Below are 15790 nucleotides of genomic sequence, written 5' to 3' on the forward strand. Positions count from 1 at the left end.
TTTAACCTGTAAGAAAGGTAAATTTCCCAACTCACTCTTCCTTCTCACACATACATAAACTGGCTCTTGGCTATGTCTTGGAGGAAGATGGCTGCAACAGACAGGCCTTTAGGGGGAGATTAAAAATGTAACCGTTGAGTGAGGGAGCCATCTTATTGGAAGCTTCGGGAACATCAGCATAAACAGTCCTTAGTTCTAACAGTCAGGGCTTCCCTTAGAAGGGTAAAGGTCTCACGATAATGTGACCAGTGCAAGGATGCTGGAGAAAGTATTGCCCTTAGACTTGGATAAGAGATGCCTTGCATTCTATACTTTAGGGCACCTCATGTAACACTTCTCTGTCTACACCCCTCCTTACTGGGGTAGGCATGCTGGGAACAAAGGAACGGGCCCACCAGGAACCTGCAACTTCCCCCAACCTCCAACTTCTAGGTCACATCTGGGTACCTAGGATGCATGGCTGAAAGCCTGTTACAAGGGCTTGTACACATCTTTCTTCTGAATCTGTCTTCCCAAGGGTATACCATACCTCAAATCACCATCCTTATAGGCCCCAGGTGTGGCCAAGGAGTGACTGTTTGTGGGAGTGAGGGATGTGAAGGAACACGGCAAGTGAACAGGAGTGTGCAGATATATTTGAACATCCCATAGTGTGTGATGAAATCAGGTTGGGAAGAGTGGGCAGTGGGTTATTAATAATATTTCCCTAAACCACCATATGATAGTATGGAATTTGGACAATTCTAACAGCTTTTAAATTCAAGACTGATCTTACATGTTGATATGGTTTGGATCTGTGTCCCAATCAAATCTCATGTTGAATTATAATGCCCAGCGTTGGGAGTAAGGCCTGGTGAGAGGTGATGAGATCATGGGGGGTGGTTTTCTCCTCAATGATTTAACACCATCCCCTTGGTGCTGTTCTTGTGATGGTGAGTTCTTGTGAGATCTGTATGTAGCACCTCTTCCCATCCCTTGCTCCTGCTCCCACCATGTGAGATGCTTCTCTTCCCCTTTGCCTTCTGCCATGATTGGAAGTTTCCTGAGGCCCCCCAGAAGCTGAGCAGATGCCAGCATCATGCTTCCTGTACAGGATGTGGAACCATGAGCCAATTAAACCCCTTTTCTTTACAAATTACCCAGTCTCAGGTATTTCTTTATAACAATACGATAACAAACTAATACAGAAAATTGGTACCAAAGAGTGATGTATTGCTAGAAAGGTACCTGAAAATGTGGGAGCAACTTTGGAACTGGGTAATGGGCAGAAGTTGTAAGGGTGTGGAGGGCTCAGAAGAAAACAGGAAGATGAGGGAAAGTTTGGAACTTTAAGAGACTGGTTGAATGTTCGTGACCAAAATGCTGGTAGTGACATGGACAGTTAAGGTCAGACTGACAAGATCTCAGATGGAAATGATGAACTTATTGGAACTGGAGTAAAGCTCACTTTTGTTATGCCTTAGCAAAGAACTTGGCTGCATTGTACCCCTACCCTAGGAATCTATGGAACTTTGAACTTGAGAGCAATAATTTAGGCTATCTGGCAGAAGAAATTTCTAAGCAGCAAAGTATTCAAGATTGAGCCTGGATGCTTCTAACAGCCTATCTCATATGGGTGAGCAAAGAAATAACCTAAAGTTGGAACTTACATTTTAAGGGGAAGTAGAGTGTGAAAGTTTGGAAAATTTGCAGCCTGGTCATGTGGTAGAAAAGAAAAGCCCATTTTCAGGAGAAGAATTCAAGCGGACTGCAGAAATTTGCATAAGTAAAAAGTTACCAAGTGCTAATCACCAAGGCAATGGGGAAAAGGCCTCAAAGGCATTTCATAGTAGCCCCTCCCATCAGAGGCTCAGAGGCCTACGAGGACAGAATGGCCTTGTGTGCCAGGCCCAGGGCCCTGCTTCCTGGTGCAGCCTCAGAACATTGCTCCCTGCATCCTAGTCACTCCTGCTCCAGCCATGGCTCAAAGGGGACTAGTTACAGCTTGGGCTGCTGCTTCAGAGGTTGCAAGCCATAAACATTGGCAGCTTCCAGGTGGTGCTAAGTCTGTGAGCGCACAGAGTGCAAGAGTTGAGGCTTGGGAGCCTCTGCCTAGATTTCAGAGGATGTATGGAAAAGGCTGGATATCCAGGCAGAAGCCTGCTGCAGAGACAGAGCCATCATGAAGAACCTCTGCTAGGGCAGTGCAGAGGGTAAATGTGCTGTTGGAGCTCCCATACAGAGCGTCTACTGGGGCACTGCCTTGTGGAGCTATGAGAAGAGGGCCACCATCCTTCAGCCCCCAGAGTGGTAGATGCAATGGCAGCATGCAGCCTGCACCTGGAAAAGCCACAGGAATTCAATGACAGCCCTTGAAAGCAGCTGCAAGGGCTGAACCTTGCAGAGCCACAGTGGCAGAGCTGCCCAAGACCTTAGGAACCCACCCTTTGTATCAATATTCCCTAGATGTGGGACATGGACTCAAAGGATAATTACTTTGGAGCTTTAAGATTTAAAAACTGCATTGCTGGGTTTTGAACTTGTGTGGGGCCTGTAGCCCTTATTTTGGCTGATTTTTCCCTTTGGGGATGGGAGTATTTACCCAATGCTTATACTCCCATTGTGTCTTGGAAATAACTAACTTTTTTTTTTATTTTACGGGCTCATAGGCAGAAGGGACTAGTCCTGTCTCAGATGAGATCTTGGACTTTGGACTTTTGAGTCAATGCTGGAATGAGTTAAGACTTTGGGGGACTGTTGAGAAGGGATTATTGTATTTTGCAATGTGAGAATCATATGAGATTTGGGAGTCCAGGAGTGGAATGATATGGTTTGGATCTGTATTCCCACCAAATCTCATGTTGAACTGTAGTCCCCAGTGTTGGAGGTGGGGCCTCATGGGAGGTGGTTGGATCATGAGGGTAGGTTTCTCATGAATGGTTTAGCACCATCCCTTTGGTGCTGTTCTCCTGATAGTGAGTGAGTTCTTATGAGATCTGGTTGTTTGAAATTGTGTAGCACCTTCCCCACTTGCTGTCCTTGCTCCTGCTCCCCTTATGTGAGATGTCTCACTCCCCTTTGGCCTTCACCATGATTGGGAGATTCCTAAGGCCTTCCCAGAAGCTGAAGCCACTATGCTTCCTGTATAGCCTGCAGGACCATGAGCCAATTAAACCTCTTTTTTTAAATAAATTACCCAGTCTTGGGTATTTTTTTTTATAGCAGTGTGAGAACAGGCTAATACATGGTTGTTATGAAGGTATATTTATCAAGGTAAAAATATAAAATTGTTTTCATTTGACATTTTGTCAGATTGATTTATAAACTATAAATACTTAAACTATTTTGTATGTCTTACTCTGGGCCCTACAGAATGTTAGGGATGGAATATAGAATATGGGGGGACTCTATTAAGACTCGTATGTATATTAAAGAATGTCATAAAACAATGCATATGTGTGCAAAAGACAATTCATTTCTTAAAAATGCTTTAGGTGTTGCTTTTGTAAGGCACAGCATTTTGCTGCACTCCTTCCAAAACACAGGGCCCTAGTAACCACCCTAACTGCCTTACCCACGGGTGGTCCTTCCAACCAGGTTGGCTTCCTCATTCCTCTACAGTCCTTGTCCAAATAAAAAGTCCTTCCTTACCCAGGTGGTGTTCCTTACTTCTTCATTCCTCTACAGTCTTTCTTCGAATAAAAAGTCCTTCCTTACCCGGGTGGTGTGTCTTACTACCCTCCTGTGTTTCTCTTGTCCTTCTACTGAGCTAAAATGTGTCATAATACCAGCTCCCTTCTGTTCCACATACAGCAAAATCCTACTTCTCTTCCCAGACCTAACACAAAGACCAACTCATGGAGATTTCTAATCATCTGTGTGTGTTTCTGTCTCTCCCAGCAGCGTATGAACCCCTGAGGTCAGGAGGAATATCTGAGTCATCTTTGTTTCTCTAGGTCTGCCCCAGAACCCTACACATGCAGGCATTCACTGAATGCCTTCAGGTAAAATGAATAAATTCCCCAGTTCTCATAGAATATGTATCTAGCACGATGGTTTTAGCCCTGAATGATATATTGAATATGAGCAGTAGGGCTATTTCCTGTCTGCATATTCTGTCTTACCAACAGATTTCAAATTCTAAAAAGGGTCTTGTAGTTATCATTATATGAATCTTTCAGAGCAACTAGCATAGTTTTGAGATAATAGTTAGCTCCTAGTCATATCTTAAGTTCATTAGAGAAGAAGGGATGTGAAGAAAATGATTTAAAATGAAAATGGAGACAAGTACTTCTAAATGATTGTCGAGAATGCCCTATGTCCACAGATGTGTTGCAGTGAGGGCAAAAGGAGAGTAAATTTGGAGAAGACTGGAAATTATCTCAAGATTCTGAAGAGAGAATTCTATTTCTGTTTTTTACTTCGCTATTACTTCCCTTATTTTTAGGATTCAAAGTGATCTTTAAGGGGATCTCCCCTGTCACTATGCCCTTTCCTCTTAGTCCAAGCTGTCAAACTGCTTGACAGTTGCATATTTCTGTCTAGTTTATACAACTTGCAGATGACTTCCTAAGCGTCACTCTACTCTGCCTTGAGAAAATAATGCTGGCAGTTGACTCTGTGTTATCCCCTAGCCCAGGAACACAGATTTAAAAACCCTTCTACTAATTCACGTTGGTCTTTGAAATATATTTTTCTGAACATTAGCACAGCCATGAATTAATTTATGACTTTAATTAAGTTTTTTAAAAAAAACCATAATCACAGATAATACAGATGAGATGGCTAAAAAGAGTCAGTATCAAGCCAAAAGCTACACTATGATTAGACCATATATCAGGACAACACCTTTTCTCCCAATTCAAGTCAAATAAAAATGAGGAATGGAGAGTGAGGTGGCTGCTGAGACAAGGCGATCTGCCTGAACCATGCCCTTTTCACACTTATTGGGGGCCAGGGCTGGAGTTTGAGCAAGTCGAGAACAGAGGCTGCGAAGAGCACACCTGGCAGCAAGAGCAAGCAGTGGGATTAGAGTGCGTTTTTAAATCAGAGAGAACTGGGTGTGAATTCTTCTTACTAAGAGCTTGGGCAACTCACCGTCTCTGAGCCTCAATTTCTTCATTTTTCATTTAGTTTTTGAATAGCATGAAACCAGGACTAGTGGACAATGTTTGAGATACCAGGATATATATCCCAAGAGATCTCAATAGATTGCAGCAAATAGGCTTGGTCTTAAAAGGAATTTAATAAAAAAATATATAACATTCTACTCATGGTTTAAAGAAACTTACATCACTAAGCATGCAGGTGCCATAGTAATTACATACACACCTAGAGAGGGTGAACTTCATGTGAGGGTGAACTTTACAGAACTTCCTGTAAAAGAAAAAAATACATTGGCTTTAAACTGTCACACACACACAAACTTCATGGAGGAAAAGACATGAGAATTAAGGATTGGAGGACAAATTTGTGTTCCCACAAAAAGATTTTTGGCAACAGATTAAACTTTTACTCCAGAGGACTCATAGGGGAGAAATAGAGAAGAATTTAGGTCATTGGGAGACATGTCTAATTGCCAGAACTGACAAGAATGATGTCGGCCATTCATTTCTGGAGCTAATTAACACCCATGCCTGGAAGTAATCAAGTGAAACTTGCACTGAAGGTAGTATAGCATAATGGTTAAGAGCACACACACACTCTAGAGACAGACTGCCTGAGTTGAAATCCCAGCTCTGCCCCTTTCAAGCTGTGCCTTTTTGTGCCTCAGTTTCCCCGCTTGTAAAAATGGAGATAAAAGCAATGCCTATAATTAACAAATGTAAAGTGCATTAGTGCTATGTAAGTTTTAGACTTTATTAGTGGTAGTATTTATTGGAGGTGTTGTTGTGGAAAGAATTTGTGCTTTACATGAGCTTGGTTGGATGACCAATACGGGATCTTCCTCCTCTGAGATCCCATAATCCTATGTTTCTGTATACTCTGTCACTAAAAGATTAAAATTGCCAATTAAGCACTAGCTTAGGCATTTTTGAAAAACAAAACCAAAGTGATAATAACAACAAATCGTTATTTTTCTTAAAAAAATCTTTGACCATCCTTTCCTGAATAGTAATGGATAGCATGTTTGAACAATTATTCATGCAATTATTCTATGACTTCCAAAAGAAAACAGCTCCCCATAAAACCAGCACTTGGGCATATATGAGCAGCAGAGGTAGAGATAGAAAGGAGAGAAGGATGCGAGTCAAAGTTAAGTCCGTTTTAGAAGAGAAGTTTATAAAAAGACTCTGTGATATGATGAGGACATAACGAAGGACAATTGCTGTGGACATGGTAAACATGTCCCTTGATTGTGAATACTGAGCTTCCTAAGGAGTCAGGATGGCAGTCTGATGGGTGTCTCCATCAGGGGGGAAATGCAATAATTCTTCATTGCACACAGCTTCCTCACTATTCTCCCGTCTTAGTCTCCTTAGTCTCCAATCCATTTGTATGCTCCTGCCTGAGTGTTTCTTCTAGAATGCCAACTCACCCCTTCCTAACACCCCTCAAGGACTCCCCATAAGTCTGTGGCCTGACATGTAAATTCTTTCTTTAATAATTCATTATCAACTGTGGTGAAGTCCTAACATCTTACACCTGTTTCCAAGTGAGGCCGCTGACTACCCATGATGTTTGTCCCTGATCTCCACCCCCAGATGTATTAAATCAGTGTCTCTGAAGCTAGGACCCATAAATTAAGAAACTCAACCCAACAATTCCATCCGCGTTGGCCTGGCTGTCACTACAGGAGGTGGGTGTCTTTTTTTATTACAATTTAATGGAATAATGTTTAGCTCCAACCCTCACACCTACCTCTCTATAAACAGCAGCAGCAGCACCTAACAAAGCTCTGACTAAGGCAAATAGCTACAGATGGCTTAGCCCTCGGCTCTGGCACTGTGTCTTCCAGCTGAACTGAAGATATAATTTATGGCAGCAAACCTGAAACTGCAACTCTTGACAGATTAATTCCATAACAAAAATCAATCATGGCACTTGTTGCCGGCATACATAATATTTTGAGTTTCCTGTCTAGCACCACTGAGACAAAGACCTCCTTGACCTTGACTACATTAAACGAATGTGCTGATGCATTAATGTAATCAGCTGATCACTGCATGCACCATCATCCCTGTCTGCTTAACAGTGATCAGCATTGAGCTCTTGTTTCCTGTGGAGCTACCTAACCCAACTAAATTGCCATACTTACTAGCAGAAAAAAATGCCTCTACTTGCCAAAAATAGTAGTTATAGCAACATCCTGATAATGTTTATTTTTTGACTGGTCACCTCAGGCGATATGTCAGCTGATTTGCCTGCTAGCTTTTCCCTGAGCAAATGTCTGCCATTCAAGGAAAGTGGTGGAGGAAGCTCACACTGGAAATTCCAGTTTGACTGCAGAGAAAATAATCTCCTGTTCAGAAAATACCTTTGTTCACTTCCAGGGAAAAGAGGCTAAACAGGAAAGGAAACATGGACAGGTAGCTGGCTGAGAACATCACCTGTATAATGAGCAAACTGAAAAGGCTGGCATGTGGCGTGACAAGGTGGATGGAGTAGAGAGAAGGAAAATAACTTCTCTGTTTTTAAGATCAGAGAAATTGAGGGACATGAGACAATGTGAATTGCAGTCAGGGCAGAAGAACCCTTAGGGAAAGGGCTATTGATTCTTCCATTGGATTGCTCCACACAGATAGTAAGATGGGTGAAGACTTTCTTGGTCGATGTAATCTGAGAGACAAAGTTTCTAAGTAGCCTAGTGTGAGCTAGTGTGGACACCATTCCCAGCAATCAATGTGTATATAGAAGCCTGGTGTCTGATGTCTAATCGTGAGCAACCCTGCATGGGTATTTCAATTAGACAAAGATGGTTAGGAGACACACCTGAACTTAGATACCTGAGTGCTAAGTGCAGATTTCTCATTTCGAAAGCTCTTAATTTACCATTTTATAAAATGATCCTGTGGCAAAAGGAAAGAGCTAATTAAGCATTTCGTTATCTGACTGATATAACAAAGTGGCAGTGAGAAAAAATCAGCACTGGGAAACATCTGTCCCACTCTAATCCTGAGAATTTCACAGCCTAGGACCACATCTGCAGATGGAGGTTTTAAAAAATTGAAATAGAGGAATCTTCAAATAGCATGTTATAGAAATACCTCCAGGGAATAAACTCTAGGTAAAGTTCGCTCTTCAAACCTGTACATAAAATTTACTGTTCTTAGAAATGATAAGTGTACCTCAGTACAGAGGAAATCATGTTCAAGTTGGCAGTGATTTAATGAATACAAGAAAATTATACTGAAATTTACTGTGTGTTGTCTTTCTCGTGCTCAAGGATTTGCTAAGTGTCTTTCTAACAAGCAATTAAACTGCTGAGAGACCAGGGATGGGTGGGCAATGATAAAATGTCTACTCTTATCCTCATAGTTTATAAATTGCCTAGAATATCTTGTTAGCTGCTGGAGGAGTGTTGATTTCTGATGTCATATCTCTCCCTGCATTTACTTGAGTGGGCAATGAGATTTGGGATGAATAACTCCATTTGTAGCTTCTTCTACTAATACTGTGGTAAACTAGTATGCAGGTAGGGCCATTCATATATGCTGAAAATGTGCTCCCCAAAGATAGACCACTCAAAAGCACATAAGCAAATAAAAGCACTTTAATTTTGTATTATAAAATTAATAGAAAATTAGTGTAGAGATACAGAAAAGACAAATAATCAAAGAGAAGAAATAAAAGCAATGTATACTCTCACAGCCTAGAGTGTTAACTTGCACGGGGTGCCTGGTGCATAGTAGGTACTTAAGAAATATATGTTGAATAAATACTTCCTTCCATTCTTTTTTAATGCAAATATATACATTTTTAAAATAAAAGTGAAGCATATTGTACCTAGTTGTCTGAAACCTGATTGTAAAACTTTTAGCATTAGACTGTAAATAGCTTTCCAAGCCATTAACTATATTTATATGAGAATTTGACATAGCTGCTCATTTGTAGACACATTGGGAGTAAAAATTAGACAACATCCAATAGCATATTCTCATTATTTCATTCGTTCAGTACGTATTTTTTGAACACTTACCATGTGCCAGAATTTATTCTAGACACTTGGGCTGCATCGGGAACCAGACAACATTCTTGCTTTCATGAGACTTCCTTTGTAGCAGTGGGAGACAGATCACAAAATTTTAAGCATAATATATAAATGTTTGAAGATGATAAGCACCATGGGAGAGAATAAAGCTGGATAAAGAGGAGAGAGAGTAACAGGAAAGTAGGAGGACAGGGCAGTAATTTTAAAAGGTGATATTTGAATAAAATCTTGAAGGAGAAGAAGGATTTAGCCATATAGATATTTTGAAGAAAATGTCTCTGGCAGAGGAAACAGCTATGGCAAAGACCTCCAAATCAGAGTGTAATTGGCCTGTTCAAGGAATAGCAAGGTGGCCAGAGCACGTGAAGTAGAATGAGAAAAGTAGGACAAGGTCACAGAAGGTAGGAGGGAAGGTCAAGTGGGAAATTTGAAGACCTTTTAAAGAGCTTTGCCTTTTTTTCTAAGGGAAATTGGGAGTCCCTGGAGTGTTCTGAGCTGAGGAGTGACATGATCTGACTTCTATTTTTACAGGATCTGCCTGAATGCTATGTCAAAAATAGAAGGTAAGGGGCAAAGGTGGGAGCAGAGAGAAGACGCCAGTTAGGAGGTTACTGCAGTGAAGCAAGCAATAGTGAGGATGGCTTCCACCAGGAAAGGATAATGGAGGTAGTAAGAAGTTCAATTCTAGATAGATTTTGAAGGTATCCAGTGATTTTGATGTTATCCATAGATTTTTTTAATTTAAATGTTTAATTTTTGTGGGTACATAGTAGGTGCATATATTGTAGTTTTAATGTATCCATTGATATATGCTGTTGGATAGGATGTGGTGTCTGAGAGAAAGACAAGAGTGGAAGGTCAACTCCTCGTGTTTGGATTGAGCAATGGGAAGGGGAGAGTTACCCTGTAGCAAGATGGGAAGTCTGTGGGAGGAGCAGATTTTAGGAGGTGGAGATTGGGATTCAGTCTGGGTCATGTTAATTTTGAGATGTCTGTTAAACATCCAAGTGGAGATATTGAGGATGCAATTGGATTTAAGAGCTTGGAATTCAAGGATAGAAATATGAATCTTCACTAGAGACATAATGTTGGGAGTTATGAATAAATAGGCAGCATTAAAGTCAAGGGACTGGATAAGATCACATTATTATAAGTGAGTAGGTAACAGAAGAGCATAGAAAGCGCCAAGGCATTCCTACACCAACATGCCCAACAACAGATGGTGAGGAATCAGCAAAAAAGACGGAGAGGAGCCACCAGTGAGTCAGGAGGAAAACCAGATGAATGGGGTCCTGGAAGCCAGATAAAGAAGACACACTAAAGAGAAAAGACTGGTTAACTATGTCAACTGCTGTTAACATGATCACTGCTACTAGTCAAGATAGTGCCTTGTATAAAGTAGAAAAAGGCACCCTTTCTTGGGAATGTGTTCCCTCTAACCAGCAAGTCAGCAACTACAATGTGGATCAGATTCCCCCCCTACCTTGCCACTGATCCCTTCTTTTAGGTGCCCTTGGACAGTTACAACCTATGCACTGGCACCTGAAAGTACATGGTGACTCTCATTGTTGATGGGTAGGATAAGGACCAAGACTTGATCACCAAATTTAGCAACGTGGATGTCATTAATGACCTTGACAGGAGTCATTTTGGAAGAGTGGTATTACAAATCCATGAACGTTAAGAGTTTAAGAGGAAATGAGAGCAGGGAAATTGGAGGCAGTGAATACAGACTGCTCTTTGGAAGAGATTTGCTGCAAAGAGGAGCAGAGAAATAAGGCAGGAACTGGTGGGAAACATGGAGTCAAGATAAACGGAAAAGTAACAGTATGTTTGAGTGCAATGGGATAGATGTACAGCATCATCCTATCTTTCAGGGACTACTACAGTTGCTTTCTCACTGTTTCCTTACATCCACTCTTGCATCCTGCAGTGTTTTCTCCAAATATCCCGAGTATGCCCCTCTTAAATCAAATACTGTAATGATCTCTTCCCATCACACTTAAATAATATCCAAAGCCCATATGATGACCTGTAAGATCCTGCCTGGCTAGCAGTCCTTTCTCATTTCCTACCACTGTCTCCTCAAATATGCAGCTTTAACCTTGCTGACCCCTGCTCCTCCTCCAACACACCAAGCCTTCTCCCAACTTGAGCTTCTGCACTTGCTGTTCCTTCCATCTGGAACTCTCTTCAAATTTTTGCATGTGTTGCTTCCTCACTTCATTCAGGTTTCTAACTAAACACCACCTCCCTAGCCCTTGTTTGATTACCTTATTATCTCCCTGTTCACTCTCTATTTCTTTACTCTGTTTTTGTTTAATTGTAGTAATCACTACCTGACTTTATGTATTTTCTTTTAACTCTGTCTCCCCCGGGAAAGATAGTTCCATGAAGACAGGGACTTTGCCTCGTTTAATTCATGTGTTTGCATCTAGCCCATACAATAATTATGGCTCACAGAATACACACAAAACATATATTTTAAATAAAGTAATAATTGAAAGAACACTACAATTAACACTATGAACACTTTAAGGCTTTTAAAGATATTGGCAATTAGGGGTCGTGGGTTTGAGTTCTATTTGGCCTCTAGAGATGAGTAGTGAAGTGCTCCAGTGTTCCTTTATATTCAATGTACATGTGTGCTCTAAATATATTCTACTCAAAGGCAAAGGGCCTTTGGTTCAACCCAATCACGCTGTTTAGGATCATAAATTTAATGGAAAAACTTTGGTACAAAATAAAACCTGGTATGTTCTTTGTTGTACTGGAAAGAACACTGGCTATGCATCAAAATGTTCAAGTCTCTATTCTACTACTTGTTAGTGCTGTGTGACCTTCAAGAAGTCATTATATTTCTCTGTACCTTAGATTCCTAGTCTTAAATTTGTAAGAAATAATATTTCATGTACTTCCATCGACTCATTGCTTGAGGGCCAAGTGAGATATTTGAAATAGTGCTAAACAAATGCACATAAATTTTTTCTCTGGATGAAAAGAAAGTATTTGCGGCTAATCCATGGGACTGGAGGGGAGAACAGAGAGCTGTGCCACAGCCATGCACCATGTGGCTCTTTAAAATGTGTCCCTCAGGAAGAAAAATCAGACTGTTTTTGAGAGTTAGTAAATAATCACTTCAAAAGTGGTATTTTCCAACTCTAATAAGTCTGTGATCAAACAATCAGTTTTTGGGGTAAAGGCCACTGCTTTCCACCAACTGACCTGGAAGTATGTACCATATATTTAATGTCAAGAGTGTGCAAGCATAAGCACTTTTTGCCTGTGAAGAATAGGAAATAAAATTGTGTAGTATAAGAAACTAGACATCCCCATCTAGCTGGGAACTGAGAGACATGCCCGCAAAGCACCTCCAAATGCCAGCCTGTCCCTAGAGTGACCAGAGGCAGTGTTTTAGATACAGCTTTTGTGTGTGTTAGATGCGAGAAGAGAGGAGTTGCCTGGAAGGATGTGAAAGCTAGGAACAGCAGGGGAGTAGGGATAGCTCAGGGCTCTCTTTTCTTTTATCTTTCCCATCTGGCAGCATTTTATTTGTACCTTTTCTGGCTCCATTCCTCTTTTTCCACTATCACTCTCCTCTGTTTACTCGTGTTTCTGTTACTCATGTTTTTGTTAGCTCCATCAATGCATGGCCCACCAGGATCACCCTGAGCCTATGTTACTCTATTTGCAGTGGCCCCAGACTACTATCCACAGCCTTTCAGTTTCCCAGTTCCAATATGTATTGAGGAATCTCATTGGCCCAGCTGGCTTAAGCGTTTTGAGCCTGGCCATGTAAATCTTGAGTCATTGGTTTCTTTACTTTGTATTGCCCTTGAGAGAGATGCCCATCTTGGGACAAGCAATCATCTGTGGCCAGACTGAGGTCGGGTGGTGCAGAGCATGGCTGGGCCTGTGGGCAGAGACTGCAGACTTGGACAGATTTCCTAAGAAGGGGTTCAGGTGTTGCAGACATTTTAAATGATACGTCGAGAAGGTGAGGGCATGTTATGTGTGTGGGTTGCCCTTATAGTCTCTTTTAGAAATGTTGTATACTTAGAAAGTACAGGCTATTACCCAAAGAGACAAGTTCATTAGGTCACCACATCTCTCACTTGAGGCCTTTATTTTATTTTCATCTTGTATATTAATCTAATATATTTCATCATCCTTATTAATTTTCAAGGCTAACAAACAGGTTTTTGGCATACCAAAAGGGGACCTAGATACCAAGTCCCATTAAATTGTAAGAGCTGTTTTACCACACACACTTTTATTACAATAGACTTAGGCTGCCCAATATATGAACCCTCTCAGTGGAGTACAACCTGGGATCCTACTACACTACACCCTCCTTTGATGCCCATCTACCCAACTCTGACTCAATTCTCCACGAGGTTCTTCTTGGTTCCCAGCAGTAAGAACTGGATATCAGGTCATGTCCTCATATTTCCTGAATATACTTTTGGTTGTACAAGCCCAAGCAAATATTTAATGAAACTGAAGAAATGCTATAACCCTCCATGTTGGATTCAAACTGGAGGCTTTATTGCCCAGGCAGAGGAGGTCAGGGTTTCTTGCTCCATTACCACCAATGTTCAGGGGCAAAGATGGCATCAGGGTACCATCTTTTTGGAGAAATGAATTTTTGTGGGTCATCCCCATAGACACGGAAACTGAAAATCCTCTTTTCCTTGGTGCTAAGCTATCAGCACTACCAGAGAGCACACCTGGCCCATGGATTGGACAGTTATGTGGCCTCTCAAGAGGTCTTCTTAGAGCAAGAGTGGGTCTTGGAACTCTACTCTGTTTCATTCCAGGATGTGACGTATAGTGAATTCCTAATGCCACCCCCCACCATCAGAGCCAGAGAATTGAGTCCTTTGGAATGGTCTTGAAGTGGGGGCTCCTGTGGCTTTCTTTGTCAAGCCCAGGGGCCAGCCCAGTTGTCTTTTGTTTGAAAGAAGAATGAGGAGTTCTGGTTCTGCTTGATTAATAAGGCTGATTGTGTATGGTTGCTATGATCCCCATTCATTCCTAAATTTCTGGACTTGTTCAAGGAGGCATTCACACAAATAAGCTGGCATGCAGGCAGTCTTTCCATGTTTGAGAGGTCTATCAGATAAAGATGAAGTTTCACACCTCCTTTGTTGGCAGTTTGATTACCCAGATAGGATGTCCTGGAGAGTCTGAAGGTAGAATCTCCCAGTGACGTTCTTTCTGACTAGGAAGTCCCATGAGGATAATAAAGATGATGATGATGACATCAATAAGCCCCACAGGTACCTGCAGACATTCAGTGACTTAGGTGGGGTCACATATATAGTAAGTGGCCTCAGTACCAGAGAGATAGGTTTCCATGATTATTAAGGCTAAATGTGCGGACATTTGAGAGTTTTACAAATGCATGGATTAGTTTACTCCCAATTTCTCCAGCCCAGTTGACTTCATGACTAACTTTTAGAAGTGGAACCATTGGCCTGGACTCTAGAGGTTTAGGGGATCCACCCCTCTCTCCATCTTAGCTTACCCTGTATCTGCCTCATTTTGATATTGAATAATCACATTCAAACAATGCTAGTATAAAGATGGTAGGAATTTAGTCCTTCTGACCATAATCGTTGTGACAGGTAAACAGCAGGCCACAGTCTTCTGGCATTTCCTTTGTGTTTGGCAATAGAATACCAAGTGACTCTCAAATCAGTTTCAATGAAAAGTGTAAGAAAAGCATTCCTCTTGAGATGACTGTGTTGCCATGAATAAAATATACAGACCCAGGTGTCAGTCTCCTCCGCTAACAAGAACCGAGCAATCAGATCAAATGTGGACACACAGTTACTCAGACCTGAGTGGGCCCAGCCCTGAGATTCATCAGGTACGCTAATTCAGGACTGCTTCAGGTTTTAAAGACCAGTTAAAAATGCTCATTGCAGAATATTGTTGTAATGCAACCTGCCTCAGCTTGGAATTCAGTGTAAAGTTATATAACCTCTCTGAGGGAGTGTTCTTAATCAAGTGGCCAAAAAGAACTTGTCCTGAGAGATTTAACTAGCAAGGCAGGGCCATAGCATGGGTGGGGACAGCACTTGCTTAGCACTCAATTTAGTATTTAACAGGGGAAAAATGACTTAATAAGGTCTCTCTTGAATTTAAAAATCTCAGAAATTCTCTCTGTGCGTCTCTCTTTCACACACACTTTCTCCTCAGTCTCTCTGTTTCACTTTTTTTCTTCCCACCCCTTCTTCCTCTTCTCAAGCTCAGTGGATCTGTAAAATGTGTAAACTCCAACAAATTTATTATTCACGATAAGTGTGATAGTGGAATTCTCTTTAATTCAACTCGATGCAGGAAACGGAGCCATTGTGCCTAGTATAAAATAACTTATCCTTTCTGTATTGCTCCAACAGAAATCTCTCTTCTCATCATCCTATTAAATGAGACCTTATTAAATGACAAGCAAATGCTTTTCTACCTACCTGGTGAAGGTAAGTTAGGTATCTAGACTCCTTCTTGCCTGCTATAGATGTTGAGAATTGAGGTTGGGAAAACTCTTGCAGAGGAAATAAGGAGAGGCAGGTGCAATGAGTGCCAGAGTCAAGGTTGTCATCTGCATTTTCTGCATCCTGAGCCAGAATAACCTTATTAAACTGTGTAGGTATG

Source organism: Gorilla gorilla, chromosome 1 (assembly GCF_029281585.2).
Source record: "Gorilla gorilla gorilla isolate KB3781 chromosome 1, NHGRI_mGorGor1-v2.1_pri, whole genome shotgun sequence".
NCBI lineage: Eukaryota > Metazoa > Chordata > Mammalia > Primates > Hominidae > Gorilla > Gorilla gorilla.